Here is a 6,000-nt window from a genome sequence, read left to right as displayed (position 1 = left end):
TGGCTTTTGCCCTCTCCCTAGGAAGACAAATTCTTCAGTAAACCCTCATTACTACTAATTCTCCACCGTACTCAGTATTACTGTGAATTCTGATCCACTCATTCAAAAGCAGCTGTGACTACAAAAATTCTCACTCCTAAGGAAAAGGTGGTGGGTCTCTTTATGGAAACAGAAAGAAAATGACCTTCTGTTTTTCATCTTTGCTGAAGTTCCCTGTCCTCTATTTTTTAATTGGGGGAGGGGGCAACAAAACTGTACCAACTCTTAATGCTTTTTTCTGAATTCCCATGTAATTTATTAGTGATTCTAGGAAACTCAGCATTATGTTATCTCTTTTATATATGATTTTCCAAATATTACTAAATTATAATAACAGTAATTTACATTTGCTTATACGCCCTCAGTCTTCAAGGAAGGGCTTTAGTCCCAAAGGGAATACATATATTGGCCCCACTAAAAACTGAACTTTAATTCTGCAATTTAAAAAATGGAATTATCCTATAATGCAATGATTCCCAAGCTTAGTAGACATTTAAATCACCTAGGGAACTAGTTAAAACACAGTTTCTTGGGACTCATCGCCAGAGGTTTTAATTCTGTTTTGGTGAAAGGCCCAGAAATGTGTGTTTTTAACAAGCACTCCAAGTGATTTTGAAGCAAGTGAATCACATTTGCAAAACTTCTGCTTAAAATATTACACACAAAGCAGAACTGAAAGTGAGGTCCAGCTATGCTATTAGCACGTTTGTACTAATTCATGAACATCTACTTACCCTCTTTATCATCTAGTTAGCATTATTGGAAGTCTACTACATTCCAAGAGTTTCCAGACATGCTGTCATTTAATCAGCCTAACAATCCTGTCAAATATGTGTTATGATCAGCTCTTTGAAGATGAGGAAATAGGTTCAATAATATTCACAGTAACAGAGTAAGTGACAAAGTTCAATTTCAAACTCAGGTCTGTCTGATTCTGGAATCCATGCTTTTCTCATTATATCTGTCTTCTATTTGATTAGAGTCAAGAATGAAGTTTTTGGCTGCAGAGCTAAATAAAATTAAGCAACTTAGACTGATCTTAAACCTTAGTCCTAAGGGTTAGGGATCCTGAGATAACTGTCTGTTTTCTGCTAGAAGATAATCAGCCCAGTGAACAGCTGCTTAACTCGTTTAACTTAGGGAGGAGGAAAATATAAAATAAAACCTCAGAAATCTATGTAGGAGGTTCTCCACAAAAAAATGAGCAGGCCATATAACTAACAAACTGAAATAATCTTCTTTATCTCCTAGGCTCTGTTTGGTTGGTTGGTTGTGGTTTTTTGTTTTGTTTTGTTTTTTTGCCTTGGACATGCTGTCTTCATGCCCTGATTCTTTAGATTTAAACACAGTGTATTAGCTAGGGCTGCCATAAAATATCACAGACTGGGTAGCTGAAATAACAGAAGTTTATTTTCTCATAGTTCTGGAACTAGAAGTCCAAAATCAAGGTGCCATCAGACTTGGTTTCTGGTGAGACCTCTCTTCGTGCCTTGTAGAAGGCCCCCTCTGACTGTGTCCTCACATGGCTTTCCTCTGTACGTGCAAGGGAAGAATGGGAGTGAGAGCGAGGGCAGAAGGTAGCTCTGGTGTCTCTTCCTCTTCTTATAAGGACACCAGTCTTATTGGATTAGGGCCCCACCCTTATGACCTCATTTAACCATAAATTACCTCCTTAAAGGCCCTGTCTCAAAATGTAGTCACATTAGGGGTTAGGGCTTCCAAATATGAATTTTGGGAGAACACATCCAGTCTATAACAAGTAGGAAGAGGGACGACTGTATGGCCTAGCTCTGAGTAACAACTCAGTCATGACAGCATCTAATAACTTTGGAAGTCCAGCCTGAAAAGGGAGTTTTTGGATGTGAAGAAAGTGTTGAGATAAAAGTTTTGTCAGACACTTTGTATCAGGTAATAAGATTTAAATGTAAAAATATGTAATATTTATGTAATAAGATTTAAATGTAAAAATATGTAATATTTATGTAAAAACAGAAAATACTGTTATAAAATATTTAAAGTAAAACCCTAAAATATTACACAAAATGTAGGTAATATTTATAACATCTTGAGGTGGAGAAGGCCATTCTCAACATGGCACCAAATGTACAAACTATTTTTTTTAAAAGAGTGAACGATTTCATGAATAAAAATAATTTTTATTGTAAAATTAACATCCCCCCCAAATTAAAATACAAAGTTTTAAAAAGGAGGAAAAAAAGCATTGTCAGACAATTAGGCAAGGATTTGTCCTTTAAAGTACTTATTCAGTTGCTTCTTTAGTTGTACCTTGTTCTGAGGAGTGACCTGCTCTGAGATGGTCTTCATGTGATGGAGATGTGGATATTATACCTGCATTCATAAGAAATAAAAGGAGGATCTTAATTTGATCAGCACTGCGCTTTAGCCGGTTGAAAAAGTGGACATAAACCTTGCCCCCATGGAGCTTGCAATATGGTTGAAAAGACCAAATAAGCATGTACCCCAAACACTACAGATATTTTAAAAACCTATGTTTGCTCATGACATTTGCAGAGCATCCACTTGGTGTGTGAATTCTGGAAGTGTGTGAGCCTTATGAACCTTGGACAAATTACTTACCTTTTTTAAGCTTTAAGTTCCTCAACTATTAAATGAGGACAATAATAGTACCTACCTCAAGGAGTTGTTAGGACACAATTCATATAAATTGCCTAGAATGTGTTAAGCCATTATTATCATCATTATTGTTAATAGCACAATATTTGTTTTCTTTCTGAAAATTATTGGGGTAAATCCTGCTCTCCCTTGCTATTAAGATGGGATTAATGAGTGGAAGAACTGATGCAATCTATAATCACAACAAAAAGTATAAATAAAAGATAGATATTGTCTCCAGGGAGATTAATTCACCAGTGACAGCCCCTATGGGATCACTGGCACACTGGGTGTGAACTTGTTTTATCTGCCTTTGAATCAGATTTGGAACCAGGAGAGATTATCCAATGCCTCCAGAATCACATTCACCCTACCTGCCATATTAAGACCTTTGGTGGCTTTTACTGAAGTGCTGACCTGATCATACTTGCTTCCCTCTCTCAGGACTGTTGGAATCCAACCCTTCTGCAACCTTTCTCCTGACTAAGCTTCTATAGCTAAACACATCTGCTTAATACAGATTCAAATAAGAAGAGATAAGTTCTAGTGATGTTTCTTTCTATTCACACCAGCCTAGATGGTATTGTGTTTTGTTTTGAGACAGAAAATGAAGGTTCTGAGTTTTGGCAATATCAGGCAGGGTAAGATGCCTCCATGAGCTAAATGAATTCTCGTTATGCCAAACAAATGGTTGTCACTTGTTCAAAATTATGTTGATCCCAGAATTATGTCCAAAATCCAATTATCTAGGAGATGGGGAGGAATGAGAAAGCAGGTCAAGTCACTAAAAATCAATTCTCTAAAACCAATACTCTGTCATTTTTGTCACATCCCTATGTGAAGACCAGCAAGAATTTCCCAGTAATAAAGTTTTTATCTTTTTGCTTTAAAGTGAATGAATGAATGAGTAAATGCCAATACTCTGAAGATAAATTTGAGGATCAAACAATATAAAGAATAACCAATGATAAAATATTGAGGATTTGCGAGGTGGGGTGGGGGGCAATGGGATCTTGTTTTACTCTTTTCCTCAGCCATTTTATACACAAATGCATGAACTTCCTGGCAGATGCAGGCGATTTCTTTTCTGTTTTTGGAGACATACTCCCTTGCCTCTCCCTCTTTCTGTCCCCGTCCCTGTCCTTGGTGGTTAAACAGCTGCAACAAACCATCCTAGCCATGAATTCAAGTGGTTGTATGTAAATGTGTAGTTAGTCAAATTGACCTAGAGGTGTCTGGATGAAACAGGAATCCATACTCTGGTGAATGGACCCTCAGAGCCAGTTGTTATAAGTCAAGCTTTAAATTTATCTCTTTTGGGAGGTCTTTTTTGGTTAAATCACGTATTCCGATCAATCCTCATATACATGCTTCTTTCTCTTAATTGAATTTCCATTCTTTCAGCACCTCAGATTAAAACTTCAAATGTTCTTTCAGCTCCTTCCTCTCTCCTACATTCATACCTTGCTCTTGATTCCCACTGCCACTCTCCGAGCTAACGTTCTTAGCCTCTCTCCCATAGACTCTTGCAGTAGCCTCCCCACTGAGTTCCCAACTCCCAGTCTCTTCTTGAATCTCTCGTTATTCAGCCATAATAAATGTTTTTAAATGCTGCTCCAATCATTTCACACCTCTTCTGAAAAAAAAAAATCTTCATTTGATCAGACTCCTTAACCTAGTATTCAAGATTTTCCATATCTTGGACCCAAGTTATTTTTGCAACCTGTTTTTCCACTACACCATGTTATGCACTCTATGCTGCAGTAAGTGATGATGTGTGCTTTCCACGCTTTCAAACAATGTGTACAACTCTAATGCCTTCACCATCATTGACAAATATTCAGATCCCTTCCATTCCTTCTTATTTAATTTTCATTTATATTAAAGACATATGCGTTCAAAGTTAAAAAAATAAAATAATACTATGGGCTTATAATGAAAAATAGCGGTTCCCTTCTTCATCATTCCTCACTCTCAATTCCTGGTCTCCCAAGGTAACACATCTTTAATAATTTCAGTGTTTTACCCATACTTCTTAATAACAAGTGTTTACTCTATTTGTGTTTTTTTAGTTTTAAGTATGACTTATTTATCACTTACTATAAAAAATGAGATCTTTTAACCCTTACATAACAAAGAGAAAGAGTGAGGACAAAAGACAGAGAGAGAGAGAGAAAGAGAGGGAGAGAGAGTGAGAGAATGTCTATGTCTTACTCTCCAGATACTCTTATATCATACTTTTTGGTTATATCAGCATGGAGAGTTTACACTTCCACGACTGCATAAACATTAGTCACAGTGGAATCATTTAGTGAACTATGGTTACCTAAAAAAAAAAATCTCTTCTCAATTCTCACAGATGGTCAGATGGTCCAATTCCTGTTGTTTTTGTTTGTTTGTTTTTGGAGACATGACAAGGGATCTTGTCCTCAACACCAGTCTGTTCTTATTACATAATCCACACACATCTTCAGGGTCCTTCTACTATATGCTAAGGGATTCTCACAAATCAACATCATTTAGATGGGTCACTTTAAACTGACCAGGTTTTAGTGTTGACTAAAACAACAGAAAAAAAAAAACCCAATGAAAACCATACTCATGACTCCAGCCAGTAAATTGAAACAAGTCTCTCTGGTAGAGGTAACAATTATGACAAATTCATATCTAATTTCTTGGGTCAAACACTCTCAGAATTCATTCCCATATACGGTCTCCAAATTTCTGGCCCAAATTAGCAAGGACCTGTAGCGTTTCTTGCCCTGGCAGAGCCTGCAGCAATCAAACCCTGTTTACCTGATGGGTATGGAGAGGGCCATCAGGAGAATTGTTCCTTTTACTCTGCATCCCACTCAGTAAGGAAGTATCACAATTTTCTTAAGATTTTATTTTTAGAACAGTTTCACATCACAGCAAAACTCAGCAAGAGTACAGGGATTTCCCATATAACCCCTGCCCCTACGCATGCATAGCCTCCCCCTTTACCTTCATCCCTCACCAAAGTGGTACAGTTGTTAGAGCTGATGAGCTTACCCAGACATATCATAATCACCCAAAGTCCATAGTTACATTATGGTTCACTCTTCGTATTGTACATTCTATGGGTTTGGAAAAATGTATAATGACATGTATATACTGTTATAATATCATACAGAGGAGGCTCACTGCCTAAAAATCCTCTGTGCTCTACTTAGTCATCCCTCCCTCCTAAACGTTGGCAACCACTGATCTTTTTACTGTCTTCATAGTTTTGCATTTTCCAAACATACTGTATGATAGTTGGAATCATACAGTATATTGCCTTTTCAGATTGGCTTCTTTCAGTTA

Source organism: Pseudorca crassidens, chromosome 10 (genome assembly GCF_039906515.1).
Source record: "Pseudorca crassidens isolate mPseCra1 chromosome 10, mPseCra1.hap1, whole genome shotgun sequence".
Classification (NCBI taxonomy): Eukaryota; Metazoa; Chordata; class Mammalia; order Artiodactyla; family Delphinidae; genus Pseudorca; species Pseudorca crassidens.
This window is presented reverse-complemented; position numbering follows the sequence as displayed.